Consider the following 27,543-nt stretch of genomic DNA (forward strand, 5'->3'; position numbering starts at 1 on the left):
AGACAGCTAATTTTCGACAAGGGAGCCAAGAACATACAACGGAGAAAGGAAAGTCTCTTCAATAAATGTTGTTGGGAAAACTGGACAGCCACACACAAAAGAATGAAAGGATACCATTATCTTGCACCATACACAAAAATTAACACAAAATGGATTAAAGACTTGAATGTATGACCTGAAACCATAAAACTCCTAGAAGAAAATATAGACAGTACACTATTTGACATTGGTCTTAGCAGCATCTTTGCAAATACCATGTCTACTCAGGCAAGGGAAACAAAAGGTAAAGTTAACAATTGGGACTACATCAGACTAAAAAGCTTCTGCAAAGCAAAGGAAACCATGAATAGAAAGACAACCCACCAACTGGGAGAAAATATTTGCAAATCATTTATCTAACAAGGGGTTGATCTCCAAAACATACAAAGAACTCATATCACTCAACAACAAAAAAACAAATACCCAATCAAAAAATGGGCAGAGGATATGAACAGATATTTTTCCAAAGATGGCCAACAGACACATGAAACGATGCTCAACATCGCTAATTATTAGGGAAATGCAAATCAAAACTATAATGAGATATCACCTTAAACCAGTCAGAATGGCTATAATTACCAAGACAAAAAACAACAAATGTTGAAGAGGATGTGGAGAAAAGGGCACCCTCATACCCTGTTGGTGGGAGTGCAAATTGGTGCAGCCACTATGGGAAACAGTATGGAGATTTCTGAAAAAATTAAAAATAGAAATACCATATGATCCAGCTATTCCACTGCTGGATATTTATCCAGAGAACTTGAAATCAATGATCCAAAGAGATTTATGCACTGCTATTTTCATTACAGCATTATTCACAATAGCCAAGATGTGGAAGCAACCCAAATGCCCTTCTACAGATGAATGGATAAAGAAGATGTGGTATATATATATGTATATACATGCACAATGGAATACTACTCAGCCATAAAAAAGACAAAATTGTCCCATTTGCAACAACATGGATGGACCTTGAGGTATGATGTTAAGTGAAATAAGCCAGACAGAGAAAGACAAATACTGCATGATTTCACTCATATGTGAAAGATAAACAAGCACATGGGTAAAGAGAACAGATCTGTGGTTACCAGCAGGGAAGGAGGTTGGCGGTGGTGGGGGGTGTGAAAGGGGTAAAAGGGTACATACGTACAGAGACAGACAAAAATTAGAGTACTGGTGGTGAACATGATGAAGTCTACTAAGAAAGTGATAAATAATAATGTACACCCCAAATTACACAATGTTACAAACCACTATGATCTCAATAAAATTACTGAAAAAAAAGAATGAAAGTAGACCATTATCTTTTTACCATACACAAAAATTAACTCAAAATGGATTAAAGAATTGAATGTAAGACCTGAAAAAACAAAAATTCTAGAAGAAAACATAGCCAGTATGCTCTTCAACATTGGCCTTAGTAGTATATTTTCAAGTACCATGTCTAACCAAGCAAAGGAAACAATAGAAAAAAACAAATGAGACTACGTCAAACTAAAAAGCTTCTGCACAGCAAAGGAAACTATCAACCAAATGAAAAGACAACCTAAGAACTGGGAGAAGATATTTGCAACTGATAATTATGATAAGGGGTTAATATCAAAAATATATAAAGAACTCACACTTCTCAACAACAAAAAAGCTAACAGCCCAATTAAAAAATAAGCAGAAGATCTGAACAGACATTTTTCCACAGAAGATCTACAGATGGCAAACAGGTACATGAAAAGATGTTCAACATCTCTAATTATTAGGGAAATCCAAACCAAAACTACAATGAGATATCACCTCATGCCTGTCAGAATGGCTATAATTAACAAGACAGGAAATAACAAGTATTGGAGGGGATGTGGCGAAAACAGAACTCTCATACACTGCTGGTGGGAGTGCAAACTGGTGCAGCCACTATGGAAAACAGTTCAGAGATTCCTCAAAAAATTAAGAATAGAGCTACCATATGATCCAGCTATTCCACTGCTGGGTATTTATCCAAAGAACATGAAAACACGAATGCATAAAGATGTATGCACCCCTATGTTCATTGCAGCATTATTCACAATAGCCAAGACTTGGAAACAACCTAGGTGCTCATCAAGGGATGAATGGATAAAGAAGATGTGGTATATATACACAATGGAATACTACTCAGCCAGAAAAGATGAAAACTTGCCATTTGCAACAACATGGATAGACTTTGAGGGTATTATGCTAAGCAAAATAAGTCAGAGGGAGAAAGTCAAATACCATATGACCTAACTCATAAATAGAAGATAGAAACAACAACAAACAAACACATAGAGACGGAGATTGGATTGTTGGTTACCAGACGGGGAGGAGGGCAAAAGAGGTGATTTGCACATGTGTATAGTGATGGATGGTAATTAGTCTTTGGGTGGTGAACATGATGTAATCTACACAGAAATTGAAATATGATTATGTACATCTGAAAACAAACAAAAAAAAGAGTCACTGGTCCAGACACTCCCTGCCTCCTGTAAAAAGAAATAACATTTACTGACCATGTTCATATTTTCTGTGTTTTCAGCCTTGAATAGATTAAACTCTCTTGCAGTACGCTTTGTTAAGAGAAATAGCAACCACCACAAAATCTACTTTGAAATGAGAAATCAAAGTTGTGTGGAGAGAAGTTTAAAGGGAAAAATAAGTCTCTATTTTTGGTTTCTTAAAACAGAAAAAAATGTTATCTGACTTCTTTAGAATATAAGAGGCATGATTCCATTTTCTTAAGTAACCCTTTAAATAAGATTTGCTGCTTTGAAATACGCACTTCCTAACAGCCTATATGTCTTTATCAAGCCGTAACAGCTGCCATAAGACAGGAATCAAATCTTAACTGTCAGACTCCAGTCAGACTGAGACCACTACAATTTTTTTGACTACAAAATAGGTTTAACAACCAACAAATTCAATTGCCATGTTTTTTCTCCCATTTTACCAGTAGTTCAGATCTGCAATGCATGAACCAACCTGGATGAAATACCTGTATTTCAGGAATCTAAGTCAGAATATTATTATTACTGAAAGATGTTAAAAACAGACATCAAACTTCACCTAATGTTCTTATAATAAAATTTCATATATAAGTAACTCATTACATTAAATGTGAAACTTACCAAGAATTAACATTTAACTCTTTCTGCTGTTACCTTTCTGTGCAGTCCAGATGGACTGGTTAACCTCTGTGAGCCTCAATTTCTTCAGTTTTAAAATAGGACTATTAACATCCACCCTACCTCTTTTGAGATTTTCTTAAAGGATTTTGTTACAATGCCTGTGCATTTGAAGAACTCTAGAATACAGTACAAAGGTAACTTATCAGTAGTCACTTAACCATAAGCTTTCTGAGGACAGAAACACAAAACAGTCCAGGAAAGAGCAGGCTTTCAACTTTCAACAGGTAGGAAGCCTTGGTAAACATTTAGGTTATTGGCTCTGAGCTCAAACGAGTTGGATAAACAAAGCTCTGCCCAAGTAAGGAGCTCTGTATTTTTTCTCTGATATTTAATCAGTACCATTTTCTGGAAGTCAAGTGTCCAGAGAGATGTAGACATTCTACTTTTCAGGGTCATCTCATACGTAGACTGCTGTTGAAGTAGGAGGGACCACATTTCAGAAGGGGATATTTTAAGAGGACATCCTGATGTAGACTACCTGTGGCCTATCTTATATCTATTCTACCCTTTTTACTTACTGAAAATACCCTGCTTTTATTCAGGGTAGCAATGAAACTTGCTTAAAAACTGCATTTTCTTGCCTCCCTTACATTAGGGTTAAGCATGTGACAGAATTCTAGCCAATAAGGAATAGAAGTTGCTGATAATATGTCCAAAAGAGCTCCTTAAAAGGAGAGGCAGACTCAGGAGGTATGCACCCTGTTGCTTTTGGCCCTTCCCATTTTTCCTGACTTGAAAGGGAACATGACAGCCATAGCCACAATGGTCACCTCCAGAGCCTGAAGATGAGAATCACACCTTCAGGATGGCAGAGAAGAAACTAGAAGGCCCTGGGTCCCCAATGAATTTGCTAAATCACCATATTGGCTCTGAGCTGTCCACCGCAGAATTTCCTCTATGTGAGAGAAAACTAAACCCCTTTCTGTTTTAAGCCTCTAGTTTGGTGGTCTCTGTTACTTGTAGCTAAATACAATTTCTAACTGAAATAAGTTCTGTTCCAAAGTTCATCAATCAGAACATAAGAGGACTTGAAATCACGTCATTTGAGAGAGGTTGATGGAACTGGGGATTTATGTCTGAGAAATGAAGGGAGTGGAGAATATTAAAAATAGGTATATTCAAATACGTGAGCACTAACATATAAAGAGCCACAGAAGCCAAACCAGGAAGGATGGGTGAAAGCAAGAGAAGCAGATTTCAGCCTAACCTAAGAGATCTTTCTAACCAGAACTGGCTCTTCATGGATGCGTCACATCACTGGAGGGGTCTACTCCATGTGAATACAGTAGAGAAATGAAAAACCGAAGGAGGCAGTGGAAGGAGTGATATTTACCTGTTCCACACCCAACCCAGATAGTCTATGAATCTGTGAGTTCCTAATGCCAAATAGCCAACTTTGTTTAGTACAACAAATATTAACTAAGTGCCTGTAAAGTGGACTTTATTGCTTTGCTTTGTTTATTGTGTTTAACCTACCTAACTTTTATGTCACTTGTGGGCCTCTTTCAAAGATAACTGACTTTTCAATTAATTTTGGAAGTGTCTTCAGTTTGTCAGAATTTGTACAGAAATTCGTTTTCAGCTAGGACAACCTAAACAGTAGTTGTAGACATTTGTTGCATCTTTACCACACACCGGGCATGGAGCTACACACTTTAAGTTGATTATCTAATTTTGAAACAATCCTATGAGGTAAGTGGCTTTATTATTTCCTTTTTTAAAGTAGAAAAATAAGGTACAGAGAGTTTAAATAATTTTTCAAGATCATATAACTAAGCGTGATGCCAGAATGGAACTGAGCAACCAGACTCCAGAATCCCTTGATAAGCATACTGTAGTTTCAACGCCTAGTCCATATCTGGCTTCAAAAAGGCATATCCACCTAAGGATCATAATAAAATTGCAAATGAATTACAGGTACTATAAAATTAAACTATAAATTATACAGGCAAATGTCCTATGTATTTTGAATAGTTCTTTACCAATATTTTCTTCTTTCACATTCAATGTCATTTTACCCTTGTCTTTAAATACCACCCTATGAAAAACAAATCTGGAATAATACATGTTAAAATGGCATATTGCAGTTATGTGACAAAGGTCAATATTTAGTCCCTGGATACATTGGTGAGGGGTGATGAGGTCAACCGTTCTCCACCAACAGCTATGATTACCTTTATAAGGCAGAGAAGCCCCAACAGGACTCTGAGTGGAAGCCCACAGACTAGAAAATCTTAAAAGTATAAACAGGTAATAACTTTTCACAATTTAAATCTGACAACAAAATTTAAAAGCCATGTATTAACTCAATATTTGAAAAACAAAACATCTTTTTTGCAGAGCTTTTCTTTTCTCTTACAACATTGCTAATACAAGAATCTGAATAAGTATAAGTTGGCCCATTATAATTATTTCATTGAGAATCACTTTTAGGACTTACAATTTGTCCTTTAAAAGCTGGAATAACTGCATAATTATTTAAAAGAAAATAGTCACTGAGATTACAATTAAACAAATTAAATACTAGTTTAATTATTAAGCATCTTTTAATCCTAACCCATTTCTATCTGGTTTTATTTTTGTCTTTTTAGAGCTTTATCCCATTTTGCCACTTGTTTTAATATATTCTTATTCTGTCTTGCAAGCTGATCAGTAATGATAAACTCAGGACTGGAACTTTGAAATCACTGACATCAGACATGTCCAAATATATGGCACATGTTTCATCTCCCTTTGGCACAAAAGCCTGGTGCATTCCACCCCACTCACCATGGATACCTTCCCATTTAACTCAGCCAGAGCTATGCTGACTGCAGACACAGAAAGCCCGATGGGTCATTAAAACATTTTCCCTCTCTTTACATTCAGCCAGTATGCATAAGTAGTTAAGCAGTTAAATAAAATATACTTTCAGAATGGGTCCAAAAGGGATAGGAAGCAAAGGAAAGAGAAACAGAGGAAGATAGAGAGAATAGTAAGATGTATAGAGATAAATAAAATAAAGCAAGCCAAGAATGCTTGGTGATGGCTATCATCTTTGGCAGATGGATTTATGGTGTTAATGGCAAAGAGCAGAAAGCCAGGAGGAAGCTCTTCTCACTGACCTCAAAGGTATACAGACTGACGACTTGCTTTGGTGAATATGTCCCCTATAAATGGTGGCCCTGCCTGTTGCCACCAAGAGGCTACTGTGGGCTGAGCCCGTGAGCAAGGAATGTCCTTCCTCTTGTACCCAAGCAATGTGTCTCTGCACACAGCTGCTCTGTGGCACCAAACACCTTGCCCAGGCGGTTTTCTTTGGAGGTTGGGCCTTAGTCCTCCTTTGCTCCCATAAGATAAGCTTGCAGGTGCTTTACTTCACTCTGATTATTGGCACATAGAAAAGGGTTACATTTTCCTAAGCTACCAAGCAGCCAAGGGTTTGTGGGGCTATGACAGCTGCCAAGAGATTTTCTGGGGGCAAAATAAAATAACAGGGAGGAGAGAAGTCAAGTCCTCTTCCTGTGGCAGCCCAGGACCCAGCATTGCTAATACTCTGAAAGAGAAAGAAAAATCAATGTTCTGATTATGTTTGCTCTGCATTTCAACTGAGCATTCTCATCCTTTCTTTCTAGTTCCAGCAGTTTAAAAATGAATATGCTGACACACGTGGACAAATGCTCACTCCAAGTTTTACGCTACAGACAATAACACTTCAGTTATTCAGAACTAACCACTCCAACTACTCAGAGTCCTCTGAAACACAGCCATGAACCAGTAAACAAAGTAAACAAGTAAACAAAACCTTCTGGGCAGCCAGAATACATCATGACATTCATCTCCCAAAGCTAGGACAGTTACTCCCAGGAGAGATTGCCAGACCTTTGCCCAGAATCCAGCTCACTCTAATTAAGACCTAGTTCTAAGCAGTGTGTCTATGTGGTACTGCAGCCTGCAAGATTAGAAACAGAAAATGAAGGGATGTGTGCTGCCCAGGCACCAGCTGACAGCAGTACAGAGACAGCGGGCCCTCAAAGACGAGTCAGAATCAATGTGCCACACAGGCAAACCAAAACCACTAATAACAACACAAAATAAAAATGGCAGGAGAAAAAGATCTATCTACTTCAACAACTTCCCTAATACATTGCATAGCACAGTAAAATAAGTCCTATATTCATGGCAATTCTGAATCATCATGAAAAATACAAATGTTCAATTTTTTTAAATGAAAGCAGGGGAATTTTAGTACTTTTATAAGTTTGGGCACTTCAGTAGGTAAAGTTCCATTTTCTAGAACGTCCACTAATTACTGAAATATTATATGTCAATATTTGTCATTAAGGTACATGGTCACTTTTCCAGCCACCTAATATTTGGCCAGGGCAAAGCCAAGTCAGAAAATGGGAAAGTGGATGAAAATGTCAAATTCAGATTTCTGTGAAGCAAAGCTGGCAATTTTGGAGGGGCTGATGGAGTCAGAAAAGGTGGATGCACTGAGAAGCTTGTGCCAAACACAAGTCTTAGTTTTCCAGAACATGTTGGTGCCCGTTCTTGCACCACGCATGACAGCAATTGTGCCCATGGAGTAAGGAGGGAGGGTCATCCTTTCTTCACAAAAGACCTAGAAGGGTAGCTCTGAATCCTAGCTGATCTTCAGATTACTTGTTAAGAAGGTGGATTTCCAGGATCCAGTCTTGGACATGCTAGTTTGGAATGTTTGGTTGGACCCTGGGGTCTGCATTTTTTAAGCCTCAGGCAGGTTTGGAACGACTGACCTGTGGTGCTGTGGTTTAAGGATGTGTTCTGAGCACCTGGGCTTCTCAGTTCAGCCACCTCCCCCTTGAAGGATCTCTAATCCAAAGGGTAGTTGGTGCTGCTTCTGGGACTCACACTCAGCCTGGCTTCCACTATGGACACACAGAGCTCACATTCTCCCACAGGAGCCCAGTGATATTCCCAGCGAGCACCCTGAGGAGTTCAAAGAGATTCGGACAGAATGAGAAACATAAAACTAGCCATAACTTGTTTTTCTATTATAAGGCAATTGATCTCCACCCACCACCAACAACAAAAAGTGTTTGGAAAGAAATAAAAGGGAGACAGGATATTTTATTATATCAAAACCAGTTATGAGAAAAACAAAGTTGTTTTTTTTAGTTTCTTCAGGATGCTGACACTCACGGTCAGAATATTTCAACTCTTAACCACTTTCTAACCTTCTGCCACTCTGCTTAATAATAAGAAAAGCTCACACTTAGGTACCACTTAGCCTGTTTTGTCCTGAATCATTTATTCGAGGCTTCAGACTCTCCATTTGGCTTCATTCTTTTCATCAGTTTAATTTTCCACAAAAATATTACAGTTCCCCCAACTGCACAGATTTTTTCAAATACAATCTCACATAGACTAAGTCTTTAAAGTAAAATGAATCATTACTGATGCACTTGAATACGCAAAACCTTCCAGCATGGGTAGAACCAAAGCCTGACTGTGATTCTGTGGCATTTCAGCTGCAGGAGTATCTACTCATTAGCTTTATGGTTTTTTTCCATTACATGGAAAGCAAACATTGATATCTCTGAGCACACAAAATTTCTCCTGCACAAACTAAGTAAACTCTATTGTCAACGGGGCAACTTGTTCAACCTCTTCACTTCTTTTGCTGAACAGGGAGAGTATACAGCGAGGGAAAAGATTAAAATTTACAGTTTTCTGCACCTGCCTTCAAGACCCCTTTTATGAGTGCTAGAAAAGGTAAAGATAAAGTGGTTGCCAGATTTGGATATAGATGCTATAAAAGGTTCTGCACAATCATGAGATTCTAGCTTCTTGGAAGCTGGGATTGTGGCTATTCATCTCTGGCAGTATACAGGTGTATCTGAAACCTTAATAGCAGTATTGGTATATTTAGGACTTTATCCAGTTTCTAGAACCTTTTAGCTCTCTTTATCAAGTGAATGCCCAAAAATTAAGCAAATTAAATTTCTCTAGAACTTAGAAAGATTTCAAAACACACCACAGTATGAATGTATGTTAGACAAGTAGGATAGATTGGATTAAGGGAACAAGGAGAAATAAGATTTTTCTGGAGTCAATTGAAATAAATTATGAGTGGAGTATCTGAACAAAAAATGAGAAATAGTTATTGTCCTTGCCCTTGACTAGTAGACATATTTTAGATTTAATCTAAATAACCTATAAAGTTCTTCCTTCTACATGCTGTTTTGCCATGCCCACTTCTCAAAACACATCCTGCAAGGTTATATTTACTTACATTCATGAAGATCTTACCCACATAGTCACTGAATACATGTTTAATGAAAGAATGAGTAAACACTATTTTAAAATTTCAACTTAATGTCCCAAGCATAGAAACTGAAAGAATTTCATAATTTAAGAAAACTAAAGTGTGTCATTGTAGAGAGAGTACAGGCATTATAGTAAGTAGAACTGGGCTAGAATTCTCATTAGCTGCTAATTAATGGACAAGCCTCAAACATTCAGCTTTCCCATCTATAAAATGGGGTTAATACTATTTGCAGACCCTCTGTAAAGATTAGAAATAATACCTGTAAATCTCTAAGCACAGTGTCTGGCAAATATGATTTTAATGGTGATGATAATGAGTTTTCTTTAAGAATGAATACTACTGTGAGCACAGGTACATATTTCCATCATTTTGCGTGTTCTCTTTCTGTCAGACAATCCTACTGCGGTTTTATTATTTTGCTTGACAGTTTCTCAGTACAATAGAGTACTATATTCAGGAGGAATAAGAAAACACATAAAAATATAAATAATTAAAACATTTTTAGAATATTGCTTAATTCCAATGTTTGGAGCTTTACTGAGAGCTTCTCTTTATCCATCAAGGTTCTTAGGTTGCAGGGAAGAGAAAACTGAGTCAAAATGAATTTATTGGAAGGACACATGGTAGCTTGTAGACTTGGAGGAAATGCTTTATAATCAGGCCTTGGAGGACAGAACCAGCTCACTCTGGGGATCAAGGTAGAGGAACTAAGGGAGCACGTCTAAGAGCAGTCTGGGCCGATTGTTCCAACTCTAACCACTTACTAATCTTCTGTCACTTTGCTTAACAAAAATAAAAGTTCACTCGAGTACTGCTTACCCTCTGCCAGTAATGCTCCTGAGTACTTTGCATGTGTTAACTTACTTAGCCCTCACAACAGTTTTCTGAGGTAGGTAATTCTCAGGAAAAACACACTGTCTCATTAGCATAACGTGAGTCCTGCCCCCATGCCTTGGGGAAGGGGGTACCTCATTTGACAGCCCCAACAAGACAAGATGGACTAGGGAAAGTCAGGGTAATTTTATCGAAAGAAAGGGCAAATGAGGCTGAGCAGCCAAAACCCACAAATGTCCACTACATTTGAGAAAACCCATATGCCTGGCTCTGAAGAATCCATGTCTCTCTTTCTGTTTGGCAAAATATTTTCTATTAGTGATATGCACGAACTAGCATTTAGAAAGCTCAAAAGTAAAATGCCTATCCTCCAGAAACTGAAGTTATATTTTGTCTTCTATTATGTTTGTGCGTAGGAATAAAGTCATACTTAAAATGAATATGATTGCACACTGATTCTAGTTATTAACAAATGAAAAATCATACATATTTAACAAAAAATTACATAAAAGAAACTGTAAATTCAGTCAAGTTTAACTTTCCTGACTCCACTAAGTCTAGGAACCATGGAAGGGAGGAAATTCTCCCTCCATTATCCCAGGATTAGTGAGATAAACATTCTCCCAATCCCTTGTAAGCCCCTGGTAAAATAATTCCTTCATTGATTTACTCAAACAAACGGGACTTCCATTGCCAAAGGGTGAAAGACATTTCATTATCTTGAGTACTTCCATTTTCAAAAAACAATTGTGATGTTTGATCTTAAAAAGAAAAAAAAATTCTCAGATTTCCACTGAAATTTTGAAAGTGTTGTAAAAGGCGGGAGAAAGTCACCTTCAAATTAGAAAATAGGGCGATACCATCCACAAAGCAGAAACTTAGATGAGTTTCAGCTATACAAAAGTAGATGAAATAAAAAATGATATTACTATAATGTGAGGTTCCTGCAGGAGGGTAGGAACCATATCTTATTCATCCTTATATCCGTTGTGCCTTACACAGTGACTACACGTTGAAGGAATGCAATTTATTTTACAAATAAAGGAATAAATATTTCAACTTATTTTGAGTACTCCCAATTTTTTTTCCAATCAGAACCTGATTGACATTATTGCTATTTGAAGAATCTAGAAATGTGAACAAACCTCAAATTTTCAACACATGCAAGAATGATACAAAAGTCACATAAAGACAGTTAGTACCCCTTAAGCTCAAAATGATACTCATCCTTCATTCAGTAATTAGCTATTCTTTGAATGTCTGTTATGTTCAAGTCAACAGGTTAGTGTTTAAAGAACTGGTTATGTGAATAAGACCATAGGTGTCCCATACCCCCATTCTCAGATTTCCACTGAAATTTTGAAAGGGTTGTAAAAGGCGGGAGAAAGTCACCTTCAAATTAGAAAATAGGGAGATACCATCCACAAAGCAGAAACTTAGATGAGTTTCAGCTATACAAAAGTAGATGAAATAAAAAATGATATTACTATAATGTGAGGTTCTAATAAAATCCATATTGGGGGGAAAAAGCCTCAAATACCATTCTTCTAATTAACTCTGGAATCAGAGAACTAAAAACTTCTGTTAAAAGACAATTTAAAAATAAATATCAACAAAAAATAAGTAAAGGATAGTGCAGGCAATTTACAAGACAAAAATAAAATAACAACATTCATATAGCACTCATTTTGTGCCAGGTGTTATATAAATGGCTTAGACATATTACATATGTTTACATATAAAAATCATATTTACATAGTTAATTGGTCAATACATTTATCAAAAATTCAACCTCATCAGTAATTAAAGAAATAGAAATTAAAACAACAACAAGGTTGTTAAAAACATCATTATTCTATCAGATCGGCAATGGCTACAACTATTAATTATAGCTATCGGTCTCAGAGCAAACATTCTCATACATGTTGGTAGGAGTATAAATGACACAACCAATCAGGAAAGAAGTTTGGCAAAACTTACCAAAACATAATATATTCATATTCAATGATCCGCAAACAATTCTACATCTGGAAACCTACACTAAAGAAAGAATAAGGTGTTGCACAATGAGGTGAGTTCAATCATTTCCCCTGCAACATTTTTATTAGTTCTTACCTTATTAATTTCTCAGCCCTTATTATATAGTAAAGATATTAGCATAGAAAACAGGGAACAACTTTAATATTCAGACATAGTGGCTAGTTTAAATAAATTATGGTACATCCAAACTATGGAAAACTATGCAGCTATTAAAAACGATGAAATTGATTTAAACTTTATGACAGTAAAATATTATCTGAAAAGTGAAGAAATGTGAAATTGCATACATAATGATGCCATTTTAAAAAACTAATATGTACAGAAAGAAAAAGAGAGCAAAGAGAATAATTTACAAGGATATGCCCCAAAAGGTTAAAATTTATTAAACCTGATAATTGAATTATGAATTGTTTTATTTTCTTGTTTTCCCTTTTCTGAAGATCACCTGAAAAAATAACACTGCATTTAAATTTTTAAAATTACGGGAGCTGGCTTAAACTGTTTTTGGTAATACTCATTTAATATTTCATTATTAATCAAGAAATAATGAAAATGAAAGAACTAAGCATACAATTCTAATAAATTAGAGGGCGAAGCAAACCTAAAAAACAAAACGAAGTAACTAAAGGTAAAGATATAGTTTAATAAATTAGAAAATGGAAAAAGAATAGAATGAAAAACAAATCCATGAGCAAATCCTTTGGATAGTGACAAGCTTTAGAAAAAATTATGAATGAGTAAGAAGACAAAACAGTAGATATAAAGATCTTTTCCAAATTGTTAAAAATATGTACTAGGGCCAGCCCATGACTGAGTGGTTAAGTTCATACACTCCACTTCGGGGGCCCAGGATTTTGCTGGTTCGGATCCTGGGCACAGACATCGCACGGCTCATCAGGCCATGCTGAGGTGGCATCCTACAGAGCACAACCAGAAGGACCCACAACTAAAATATACAACTATGTACTGGGGGGATTTGGGGAGAAAAAGCACAAAACAAAAAAAGATTGGCAACAGTTGTTAGCTCAGGTGCCAATCTTTAAAAAAAAGTACATATAATTTTATGAAAGTAAACTCTGTGACTAAAAACGATATGTTTACAGAAAAAAATACAAATTTCTGAACCAAGAAAATATAGATGACCTGAATAGATCAATGATCATGAAAAAAATTTAAAACTTTCTCAAATATTATTTCCAGAACATAGTCCCAGTCCCTTTAGTTTTTACATACAAATTAGGGGAAATTTCCAAGGAATTAATAATTTTCAAACTATTTGTGATCGCTTCTATTTGCTGAAAAGAATGTAAAAGTTCTAGACACCATTTTAAGAAACTAATAAATGCCTAATTACTATACTAGACAAAATTAGAAGACAGATATACCAAAAGAAAGCTCAAACTCACTTTTGATAAAAGTTCATATACGTGAGGCCGGCCCCATGGCCAAGTGGTTAAGTTCACACGCTCTGATACAGCAGCCCAGGGTTTCGCTGCTTCGGATCCTGGGCGCGGACATGGTACCACTCATTAGGCCACGTTGAGCTGGCATCCCACGTACTACAACTAGAAGGACCCACAACTAAAATATACAACTATATACTGGGGGGGGGGGGGGGTGGGGACAAAAAGCAGAAATAAAAAAACAGAAGATTGGCAACAGTTAGTAGCTCAGGTGCCAATCTTTAAAAAAAAAAAGTTCATCTACATAAAATTCTAGCAGAGACAAACCAAGAAACCAAGAACACTAACCCTGATACTAAGGTTCCTGGGTGGCTCACGATTCCACACCCCTCGTCTCAGGGCTGGACTTCTCTCTCTCTGCACAACGATCCTGAGGGCCACCTCAGCCCATGACACACATATATGAACTCCCATCGTGGACCGACCTCAAGCAGGTTTAGTGTCTGTTGAACATCAATGAATTTGAATCATTAGAAGGGGAGAGAGCTGTTAGCTAACCTCACTCACCAGAAGCATCTGGGTCTCAGCTCCTTCTTGAGAAATACTTAAACAACTATAATGTGAACACACAAACAAAACAAGCAGAAGGCTACAGGATTAGAGGAAGAAAATATTACTTCTGTTTGGAAGGATAGGGGATCAGGAAAGAGGCAGCGTTTGAGTTGGTTCATCAAAGACGGGGTATGGACACATTTGCATCATCACATATGGAGAGGGGTGTAACATCATAGTCAGTGACGAATAAGACAGAAGGCCCAGTCAGTCATAATCATTACAAACACGTTGTCCAACTTAGGGGGTTGCCAGATAAGATACAGGTCATTCAGTTAAATTTGAATTTCAGATAAACAAATAATTTTTAGTATAAGTATGTCCAAAACATGCAATATTTGGGAGAGACCACCACAGGGCCAGGAGTGGAGTATCAGAAAGTTCAGCAGGAATGCCTTTCATTTGCTTCTGCGATGTTCACAGAATGTTTTGTTTTGCCTTTCCCCCAGTTCTTACCCCTCAACGCACTTAAAAACTCAGAGGGATGTACTGGAAGTGCACATTTCTGACACAACTAACTCTGGTCCGAGAAAAGGGAAGGACTCCAGAATCCCTGAGGGAGGCAGGCCTAAGGAGGCACGTGTGTAATGAGCCCAGCTCGTCTCCATCAGGGCACAGTGTGCACCAGGCTCTCAGAACTGGCAACTGCCCGCACGGCCAGGCCAGGAAGCAAACAGCCAGGCTCAAGGCGGGGAATCCATGAGCTTGGCAAAGACAGCCACTTTTCCTGGACATATCACTGAAGTGTGAGTTTTAAAGGGAAATAGAGCTGACCATTACGGTATTTTGGATTTCCACAAAACTGTGTCCAAAGACGGCTGTGATAAATATTTCCCAAAAATAGTTAACTCCAAAAACAGCCACAGTATAGCATAGTAGCTGAAAAAGTGCAGTCTGGAGTCTGACAGAGCTGGGTACGAATCCCAGCTCCACCCGCTGAGAGTTAAGTTACTTTGGGCACAGTGCTCATCATCTCTGCAGACTTGGTTTCCTTTCTGTGAAATGGGAATAATCACAAGGTTATTAAATGAGATGACATATATAAAGTGCCTACCTCATAGTAGTTACTCAATCATTATAATGGTAATCATTATAATATTCCAACATGTTTCTGATCTTATCAAATGGAAAAGAAATCGAAAGGAGGGGAACTGTTGACCTTCCCAGCATTTCCTCATAGCACTGGGAGAAATCAGGGATCTTGAGGTGTAGAATCAAGCTCTCCATAATCTAGGATGGCTTCCAGAATTCCCAGATGCTCTACTGTCTCGAGAGTGCTAGGGTCATTCCCAGGTTCCTGCTGCAGGCAAAGGAAAACAGTTGCCCACAGAGGGGTGAGCAGGCAGGGCTGGGGGAAATACTCTCCAGTCCCTGAGTGACTTCAAAACAGAAGGATTTTCAGAGGCAGGGAATTTCTGAGATTCCAAGAAAATATTTGAGAACTTTATTCCCCCGGAGGGAAGAAAGTAGGTCATGTGCTCTTAACCCAGTGAGGTTTAGGGTCACTGTGGAGGGAGAGAGAAGATAGTTGGCCTTAATTAGCTCCAAAAAAAGCCCGGAACTCCTGGGATTAATCCAAAATCAAGCAGAACTTCTGGTGGAGAGATCCAAGCTCCCAAATGTAAGTACTAGTTTCAGTAGAATGAAACCAAATCTAGGACAGCTTCTGAACAATTACCATTTAACTAGCATTTACATGTTGTAAGAACTAAATTTACCCTCACCACAACTTCTGTTTATAGAAAAAGCTCAGCTGCTACCAGAAAGTAAGCTCTGTGAAGGGATGGACTGTGTCTGCCCTTTTTACTGCTAAATGCCCGAGGAATGGCAGAGTGCCTGGCACATAGTTGGTGCTCAATAAATATTCTTTGAACTAAATCGTTCAAAACCACACAATGAGCTAGTGGAGGGAGCTGGGATTTGAACCATAAAAACCACACTCACCTCTAAGTTATACCGCCAACCAAGGCAGACTCAGGTCAGAACTGATCCCAAGGCAAGGGCCTGCCCTGGCTCGCTCCCTACAAGCTCTCCTGGGGTCCACCAAGCTGAATGGGAGAACCACTTAGAGGGACACCCTTGGGAGAATTTATGAATCTGGAAATTGTGGCAGATACTGCCAGTTGCCTTTCAAATATTTATTTTTCCATCTTTCCCTGGCTAAAAGAACCTTGATTTATTCAGCTGACAAAGTTCCCATTTTAAAATATTCACCTCCTAGAAATATTTGGTATCTTAATTATGGTAATGATTTCATAAGCATACACATATGTTGAAACTCATTGAATTGTATACTTTACATACATACAGTTTATTGTATATAAATTATACTTTAATAAAGTAATAAAATACACACATATAGCTCCCCAGACTTCCTGTGAACCACTTCTAGCCAAAGAGATGTGAATATAAGTCTACAAGGTGGGGCTTTGGTCAAAGCTATTGTATTATGATAAAAAGAGAGACTCAGTTGGAATGAACTTTTTACCTTTTGAGTTCCCCTAGTTTCCCTTCTCTTTCTGCCTAGAGGTAGGACAGCCAACCTGAGAGAATTAGGACAAAAGCCTCAAGCTGAGGCTTGTGAAACAGGAAGCTAGAAGGAACCTGAGTCTTTGACGACTTTCTGGAGAGGCTGCACAAGCGTTGGCCTGTCCACCTCCAGATTTCTTGTTTTGTGAGCAAAATAAGTCTCTATTTGGTTGATCTGATATTCTCTGGTTTCTTCATATGCTGCTTGCAATTACTGCATGCCAATATTCCCATGCAAAGCATAATGCAGACAACACTGCACTATTTCTCAAAAATCTTCTGTTGCTACAGAGCAAATACAAAGTCCCCTAGTCTCATCTCCTACTATGGCGCCTTCCATAAACATGTCCTTCCAGCCCCAGCAGGCTCTATGCCATGTTCCAACCAAGCAATGTATTTTAAGATTAATGCTGTGCTCTGGACCTGATATATCTTTCTTCCATAATATTTTACAGACCATGGAAGAGTCAAAGAACTAAGGCAGGCCACAGTTAGCCCAGAGGAGGAATTGAGAAGAAATTGTATGTCTCCTGAATACAAGCCAGACACTCTTTGCCCTAAATACCCACTCCTGGAGAAGGAAAATTAACTGCTTTGGTAAGAGACCTGATTTACTCTTGGCTTTTCTTTAATTTCGAAAGCTTTCACTTTAAAAAATGATTAATAAATTACCATTTATTTGGAATTATGCCAGAATGGAAACACTCATTTATAACAGCAGTTATGAGAAAAACTAAAATTTTAAGTATATTTTTTCCTATTCTACAGTGTCAGATTATACACAAAGGTATAGGCTTTCTGTTTTATATATATATAAAAGAACATATATGTAAATACATTGTCTCATGGTAGAAACCATAAAGTCATTGTGTCCTTATAGTCTGTGTGGTGGCCAAACCCCCAAATTATTGACCAAAATATTTCATTTCCAGAGCTACTTATTATGTAACTAGGAGAAAGTAATTAAACTTTCCAGTTCATCTATCTGTCAAGGAGAAAGAATATTATATTTGCCATCTGTCCAGCTTTCAGGTATGGCAAATATTGATGAGAGGATCTAAACTAAGTATAGGGCTCTATGTCAGCTCATTAAAGACTTATCAGTATTGAAAACTCTACCCGACAACTTAATTTTTGTTTATTGATTTTGGTTTTTGAAATATTTCAAAGACAACAGAAGCTAATTATTTGCTACCCAAATCTAACAGATGTTAATATTAGTTCATCTTTGCTTCATATTTATTTATTCTTTTAATAAAGTATTCCAGATACAGCTAACACTCTAATCCCACTCACATGCCTTCCCTCTCCTCTTTCCCCAGGAGTGTCCTGAAGTTTTGAGGCATCAGTTCCATGCGAGATTGCATAATTTTACTACATGTGTATGCATGAATTCATACATAGTATTACTTTGGTTTTTATGTTTCACATATTTTTTGTTATATGTACATATCTTTTAGCAATTTGCTTTTTGTATTGAATATTTTGTTTTTCAAATGTATTCATTTTGATAGATGCAGATTGATACAAGTGATTCATTTTAACTGTAAAGTTAATTTATCCATTCCCTGACTAGTGAACAGTTAGATTGTTTCTCATTTTATACTATTCCAAGGAATGCTATAATGAATGTCTATGTACATGTATGCAAGTGTTTCTCTAAAATATATGATTGCATTTTGAAGTAGAGTTGCTGTGAACTTTTGTGCATTTTTACAAAAAGCCCTCTAGGAACTTTCATTGGAATGGCATTGAATTCTTAAATAAATTTGGGGAGATTTAATATTTTTAGAAGTCTTCCTATCCATGAATACGGTATATCTCTCCAAATGCTTTGATTATCTCTTTTATGCCTTCAAATAAAGTTTCATAATTTCACGCGTGAAGAGAGGAAAAGTTTTTGTGAGATTTTTTTCCTGGGCATCTTATACTTTCTCTCTCTCTCTGCCCTGCTCACCACTTTCTCTTTCTTAATCTGTTGTTCTTTTCAGTTATACCATTTTTTATATTGCATTTCTACAAGGTTGTGCTGTTACACACTGAGATTTTTTTTTTATATTGAATTTCTATTGTTAACTGTATTCGGCAGACTTGCTCAACACTATAAATTCTCAAGGTTCGTTTATCTATAGACATTTTTGGATTTTCCAAATGTCCTTGTCTGAAGATTCCCACGGATTTTCTTTCAGACAAACATATTATTTGTGGATAGGGACAATGTTACTTCTTTTCAATCCCTGTACTTTTATTTTTTCTGTCTTATTTTGTTGACTAGAACCTACAGTATCATATAAAATAAAAGTTTGAAAAAGGGCACCTTTGTCTTGTTTTTGCTTTTAAAAAATGCTTCTCATGAGTCTAGGTCTAAGGATCCCGCTTTGCTATGAGTTAGTATCTGTAATAGGTGAGTCATTTTCTAACGACTTCTTAGTTTAAATATCAGTGTCCAGAAATAGGATGTTTGAATGAATGTATAACAGATGACCATAACGAAAATTCTGTGGGTTGAAAATAGTCTATGATTGTCCGAAATAGACATGGGCACTGATTCTTCTATCTTTCAGGCCGCATCTTTAACTCCCAGTCGTACATTCCCTCTAGAAGTCTGGGGACCCTTGCAAACTAAATCATTAATTAAAAAAGTGAATTTCAAACACTAACAGGAATTTTAAACAGAGTGATCTCACTTGATGAAACAGCACATAATGAACACCTGCCATCGATTAATACAATTAGCTGTTTTCATGAGACCTAAGGCAAATAATCAAAATGAGCCGTAAACATTTAAAGCAACTTTTAGAAAATGCAAACATATGGTCATTTCTTACTTTATTGTTATTATTGATTTATCTAATCTGTTTGGGGCCATTTCACTAAAGACAGAGGCAAGTTCTTGATTGCTATTTCCCCCAAAGATAATCCTCTACTTGTGAGCAGTATATAATCCTAAAATTCATTTAAGTATATTATCATGAACATGAAAAAGCTTTTCTAATGGAAATATTATTGTTATTGATAGTAAATTCCCACACTAACTCATAAAAAACTACTTAATCCATAATATGCCAAAAATAAATACAAAATTTCATCTTTCAACTACACCAAACCATCACATATAACATATTTCTATAGTGTTTAATTTATAAGAAGGTGACTTTTAAGGCCCTCATTATGGGGACAAGGATTTGTGCATCTGTTTAGAAGGGAAGATGGATGATATTGGGCCATAACAATTTATTTACTCTTTAAATCAGATCTTTTAGATACATTAAACTGCCTGTTTTCATTTAAAATTACAATAAAACCTTGAGAAATGCTTCAAATTAAGCTTTGTTTTATTCTAGGGACTTTATCATAAATCCAATCGACAGGGCCTTTCCACTCTGTATCAGTGTTCTTAAATTTAGTCGTATAAGAATCACCTAGTTAACTATGTGAGGTGATGGATATGTTAACTAGGTTGATTGTGCCAATTATTTCACAATGCATATGCATACTAAAATGTCAAGTCCAAGTCATACTCCTTAAATATATATAATTTTTATCTGTCAATTTTTATCTGTCAATTATACCTCAGTAAGGATGGGGAGAAAAAAAGAATCACCTAGTAATATTATTAAAATTCCAGATTCCTTCAATCTTTTATCACTCGCATTCTCCAAAGATATTGATTCATAGGTATAGGGCGAGACTGATAAATTTTCATTTTGAATAAGTACTCTCCCCTCAAAATGTGGATGGGAAGTGACCCACATCACACTTTGAGAAGCACATCTCTAGATGATGTATGCACCCAAGGTTTTGGTTTACACCAAATCTCTCATTTTTTAATCCTTTTACCACCAACATACACTATATTTTCTTAAAGCACAATGGCCCTATTGGATTCTCCTCCGCTCGCCCATCTAATCCTGATCAGCAAAAGCAGTTTAAGCATCCACTGGTAATTGAAACCGGCATCCTGTGCCAGGTTTTGATTTTACATAACCTCCTGGTCATCTCTGCTCTGACCTCCAGTGCCTTAGGGAGTAGCATCTAAACACCTGGGTCGCTGCCAAAATTCCACATGCATGTTTTTTTGGCTTTCTTTTTTTAAATGTTTTTATTTACAGTCTAATCATTGTTGTTCCACAATGAAAATGAAAAATTGTAAAGTATTACCCAATGTCACTGTTTTCGTGTTATTATATCATAATTATTTTTAACAGCTTTATTGGGATATAATTTATACCATAAAGTTCACCTGTTTACGTGTGTTTGAGAATACAATTCAATGGCATTTAGAATATTTAGAGAATTATGCAACTATTACCATAATCTAATTTAAAACATTTTCATATCCCAAAAGGAAACACTGTACCCAATAGCAGTCGCTTCTTATCCTCTTCCCTCCCTCCCCCACTAACCCTGGTCAAACATTAATCTACTTTTTGTGTCTATAAATTTCTTATTCTGCGTTTTTCATATAAACAGAATCATACAATACGTGGTCTCTTGTGACTGGCTTCTTTCACTCGGCATAATGTTTTTGTTCTGCATCATTGTTGTAGCATATATCAGTATTTCATTCCATTTTGTAGACAAATAATATTCCACTGTATGGCTAGGCAACATCAGGTGATGGACATTTGAGTTGTTCCTGCTTTTTGGCTATTGTGAAAAATACTGCTATGAACACTCACATAAAAGTTTTCGTTTAGATATATGTTTGCAATTCTCTTGGGTATATACCTACAAGTAGAATTGCTGGGTCATATGGTAACTCTATGTTTAACATTTTTGAGGAGCCGCCAAACTTTTCCAAAGTGGTTGTACCATTTTACATTCCCACCAGCAGTGTATGAGGGTTCCAATTTCTCCACGTCCTTGACAGCACGTGTTACTGTCTGTCTTTTTTATTACAGGTATGCTAGTGAGTGTGAAGTAGCATCTCATTGTGGTTTTGGTTTGTATTTCCCTAATGGCTAATAATGTTGAGCATCTTTTCATTTCCTTGTTGGTAATTTGTATGTCTTTTTTGGAGAAATGTCTATTCTTATCCTTTGCCCATTTTAAAATTGGATTGTCATTTCATTGTGGAGTGGTAAGAGTTCTTTATATAATCTGGCATATTTTCAAATATTTTCTCCAGTCCTTAGGCTGTCTTGTTACCTTCCTGATGGTGTCCTTTGAAGCACGAAAGTTTTTAATTTTGATCAAGTCCCAGTTAACAATCTTCTCTTTTATTGCTTGTGTTTTTGCTGTTGTATCTAAGAAATCAGTGGCTAACCCAAGATCATGAAGATTTACTTCTGTGTTTTCTTCTAAGACTTTTATTACCATGATTATTTTTATAGATGCGAATGACTGAGAAATGAGAATTAAAGAGGTATAATCAGAGAGCTATCAAGGGAAAATGATTCAATTACTTAATTTTACATATAATAATTATTAGGATCATGGGATAGTTCCTGTGCATTAACTCTAATTTATCTCATTTATGGAGGTTATCAATTTATCTATAAATTAGATAAATTGGTAAAGAGAAGACAGTACCAATAAAGAGAGAAGTGCAAAGTCATGGTGGACCGAAAAGGACTTAAGGAGTAGGTAGAGAACCTGGATTGGGGAGAAGTCATAGGAGGACTTTGTCCCTCTGCCCAGGGCAACTCTGGAGACACTCCAAAGCAGCTCTTATGGCTGCCAATGATAGGCAAGAAGTCAGGAACCCTAATTCCTGCCCGCAATACTACAGGATATCAGCTAAAGGGAATGAAGTCATTTCCAGGCTCTTCAAGAAGTACAGGCTTGGTACCAAGCTTGATCATTCATTTGTCACTGTGATAATGGGAATGAGAGGTTTCTCTTTTTCTAGCTTGCAGAGAGCTATATCTGAGCAGAAAGTGTAGCTTTGTCACAATCCCTGGCACTCCACGGGTGCTACCTCTCAGGTCCAATGGCCAAATACTAAGGGTCCAGATGGGAAAAAGGATCAGAAAGACACTATTATTTTATAACAGAAGGAATACAGATGTGGATAAAAGAACTTACTGATAGTGTGTCAAAGTAACTTCATCAGAGAAAAAAATAGTTAATGATTATCAGGAGGATTTTGAGTCCAGTTTTCCTCTCCACATTTCCTACATTATATGACGAAGAAATGTCTCCTAATTCAGTGAATAGATCACCTGAGTGAAAAACAGGGCACACTGTGTTGAAACGTTATTCCTTCCCTTCAAAACACAATACAGAATAATCATGCATAATGTTCACTGTGAAATATCTGTTATATTATGCTACACATTCAATACATTTAGGATCCTCTAATTTTTTCTAAAACATGTGCTCTATACAGCAATTGTCCTGTAGTACTGCCATGGTTACTAGGCTCAGGAAGGTATTACTATTTAACATCTGTATCTCTCTGCTTGCCCAGGCTTCGTTATCTTTATGTTGCTGCTACTGCCATGGAAATCACATCTCTTTTTCCAATGGACACTTTCTAAACTAAGTCTCTGTACCATGGAGCCATTCTAGAAGGCATCATTCATAGAAAACAAACTCAATCACAACATGATGGTGAAGTGTTGAAGGTCATTGGACAGCCTAGTGGAAAACAAAATGTCTTCTAAGGACCCAATGGAGAAAAGAGCAAAGTGTCCTTTGTATCCAGCATCCTTTGTGTAACAAGCTACAAGTCCTTTTAACACGTGATTTGATACGTGCTCATGACATGTGATCATTCTCTATTCTGTACAGAAATAGAGAACATTTGGAAGAGAATCCATTTTCACCTGACAGGAATGGTTTGATGAGTCTTCTCTCAAAGCCAGGCAATGGATAACCTGAATTTTTGAGTCTTTTCAACCCTGGAAATCTATGGTGCCATAAAATGGTTGTTTTAATGATAAAGAAAACAAATCAGGTAAGTTTTTTGTTACATAAAAATAATTGGTAGATCCAGGAACAGAGCTCAGTTTTCAGATAATTTTGGTCCAGAATTCCATATATTTTGAGATATTGTTACTACATGTTTTATTCTTACTTTTAAATTTTTCATTAAATATTTCCCTACAGTTTTCCATTCCGATATAATGTTATCTACTTGTTCCTTAAAACAATCTCCAGAATAGGAATTTGAGGCTTTGAAATACAATAAACTTTGCAAGCATGTTGACACATTAAATTCTCTCAGTATTAATGTGACTCAGAAAAGTTAACTCTTCTCCTCAAATCAAGGCTTTCAATATGGAAATGAATCATCTCATAATCTTGAACTCACTTTGTGAAGCTTTTCTATACAAAGATAGATTATAAAATTCATGAACACTCCCTTAGCTAAATGGATTTCAAATGCAGACACTAATCTACAGGACAAATAAAATTTACTGGAGCACCACACTTAAAAACAGGTTTAACCAAGACAATAACCCATTTATTCATGCAGAGACTAATCTCTTGATGGAACAGGGTAGAAAAAGTGAGGAAAAGATATTAAACAAGAAATTAGAAGGTCTAGGGGCCAGCCCAGTGGTATAGTGGTTAAGTTCGTGTGCTCCACTTCGGTGGCCTAGGGTCCACAGGTTCAGATCCCAGGTGCAGACCTACACACCACTCATCAAGCCATGCTGTGGTGGAATCCCACATACAAATAGAGGAATATTGGCACAGATGTTAGCTCAGCCACAGTCTTCCTCAAGCAAAAAGAGAAATATTGGCAACAGATGTTAGCTCAGGGCCAATCCTCCTCACCAAAAAAAGAAAAAGAAATTAGAAAGTCTGAATTCCAAACAAGACTATGCTATTATGTTCTTTTATGAACTTAAACAGAGTAATGAATTTCTCAGGGTATATTAATTTGGAATGTGCAGAGATATGAGTAACAGGAAAACTGACTAAAAGCAGCTTAAGAAATAAAGGAGGATTTCACATAGGAGAAAATCCAGAGAAAGGATTTTCAGATTTGGTTCGGCGGTTGGCTGAAGTTGTCAAAGATCTGAGCTTTTTCCATCCTCCTAAAAACACGAAGCCAGGGAGGCTGAAAAAGATTTTTATCCAGCTACTTTCTCTTCTCAACAGTGAAAGGAATTTTTCCCTGAAGCAGTCCAGTAGACTGTCCCTTATACACTTCTGGCCAAAACTTAGTCCTATATACAAGAGAGTCTGGGAAAGTGAGCATCTGGCTTATCCAGCATCTATAGAGGGAGACAGACAAGGGAGAAGGGAGACTCATGGCTCTGTCTATAAAATGTGGGAGTTGAGTAAACTGATCTTTCAGGTATAGCTCTAAACTAATGAATAATTTTTGAAAATAAAAAGTAATGAAAAACAAGTGACCTGACTTCTACTTCATATATATTTTAAAGAGGCTTGGGTTTTTATTCAAATTTCCTGTGATGGCACTTCCCAAACACCCACCGACCCCCCTGAAAAACAAAACAAAACAAACTTCCTCCGTCCATGATTCCAAAGTTCTAAAGTGAACAGTCTCTCCCCTCCCCTAACTAGAAAAAAAACCTTCTGAGTGGTCCAGACACTGAGTCATTCAATTTAACTTTGATGGGGCTGCATCTGTTTTTGAGGTTTTGCCATCGTGGTTTAAGAACACTGTCTACAGATACTTTGGATATTTTTCCAAGCACCTCTCTGAGTTTACGCTGCACTAAATTTAAAATGGAAAAGTAACAATATAAAAGGCTAAGTAAATAATTCTAATGGAAAAAGCATGAGTGATCATTTTCTTAAAAAAAAATTCAAAGAATTCAAAATGTATTGAATTTGCCCAACTGACATTCCATTTGTTGTGTCTCATACTCCCGTGCAATATTACAATGTACCTCTGACTCCTTTTTCACAGAGAATCACACAGCTGCCCCTTATTATTAAAAGCACCCCCCCCACCACTGAATAAATGTGTGTTCTGAAATTAAAACAAGACACTACATAAGAAAACCTTGGAAGCCAGTATGTCGCCAGCTGTGTACGCCAGATGTGATTACAGAGCGACAGTGAACAATGCTGCAATCAGCTTACTGGTTAGCCAGAAACTGTGGACACCCAGAAGAGGTTCCCTCTGAATACATACCCAATGGTGTGTTCAAAACTACCGTGAAAAAATGCTTGTTTTACCCAGATCCTGTATGGGAATATTTAGCTGTTACATTGGAAATGCTGTTATTTTGGTTTCTAAAAATGTCATGACAGGAAATGATCGCAGGGAGGAGTTGCCAAGATGGCTGTTGGGCAGAACCAAGAGGGAAAGAAAAGTTAAACCTAGAAAACACAAAGCCGGAAAAGGTGAAAACACTACTATCTGCAATAAAATAGATTCTTAAAATCCAAAATAAATTTGATTGTTCCCCTCCATTTGTCATCACCCAGAAGGCTGGCTATATTTTGAAGAGTCCCTACTGCTCAGTATCACAAAGGTTAGAACGTCCTGCTCCTCGCCTTTGGATCAGTTACCAGGTTGATAGATTGACTAAGGGAAGACGTCCAATTTAAATGGAGGCAACAGACGACTCCTATCCTTCCTTCTTTCTCAGCCACTATAGCCCATGGGCAGCTGAGGCCTTTTGGTAAGAATTTCTGCAGGTTCGGAAATGCCCATGCTCATGCTATTTTTCATTCTCTCCCTGTCTAAGATGCGCAAGGTGGGGACAGGTAAGAATAGAGGCTGGTCAGGAAATAACTACCTTTAATGGCACATTACGAGTTTGACCTTCCTCAAAGGGATGCTAAGGTAAGTAGTTTAGTAACTGAAGAGCTGTAGAAATTCAAAGAAAAAGAAAGCGGAAGAGGAAGAGGAAGGAGGAGGTAGCGGCAACTAAATTGGTTTTTCTGCCTGAATGCGTTCATGATATAGAACAGCTGTGTCCAGGCATGGAGCTCCTGGTTTAGCCAACTTACTTCTCATCAGTGATATTTATCAACTACGTGCCTATCTACAAATACTCAGAAATTACAACAGACCTCTAAGAAAATCACCTTAGAGGGAGAGAAAAAAATAGCAGCTTTCTACAAATACATTAAGGTCACTGTGCCAGGACTCATTAGTAAAAACTCATCAGAAAATTTTCAACATATCCATAATTTTACTTTCATTGCTTTTCAAGTAAACTCAATACCCTCCCTTCTTCTACAGCAACATAAATGAACTTCTTCTACCCTTTATTTTTAGACTCCCACTTAACCCTTTACTTTCTAGTATGTTCCTCACATGTTTTAAAGTATAAGTTGCATATAACTTTATTAATCAAATTGTTGCATCCCTATATCCCCCATATTACACACTGCCTTCCACATAAAAAGTGCAAGTGTATATATATATATTATCAAACACTTCCATGAGTCTATTTTTTAACCAAACAAGGTAGAGAAGAGAGAGCAAGCAAGGAAGGAGGGAAGGAGGAGAGGAAGGAAGAAAAAAGAAGTGAAGCTAAGTCGATAAATATTTATTGAATATCATTGTTGGGAAATGGCAGAGAGGTGGTATGACTGCCTCTACATTCGTGTTCAGAGTGGAATAATTTTAATTCTATCCCAGGTATATCATATGATTTTAAGTTTAGAGTCTGATGTATGATCAAAGCTAGGAGAGTCACCTCCACACTTTCAACAT

This window comes from Equus quagga, chromosome 7 (assembly GCF_021613505.1).
Source record: "Equus quagga isolate Etosha38 chromosome 7, UCLA_HA_Equagga_1.0, whole genome shotgun sequence".
NCBI classification, from domain to species: Eukaryota; Metazoa; Chordata; class Mammalia; order Perissodactyla; family Equidae; genus Equus; species Equus quagga.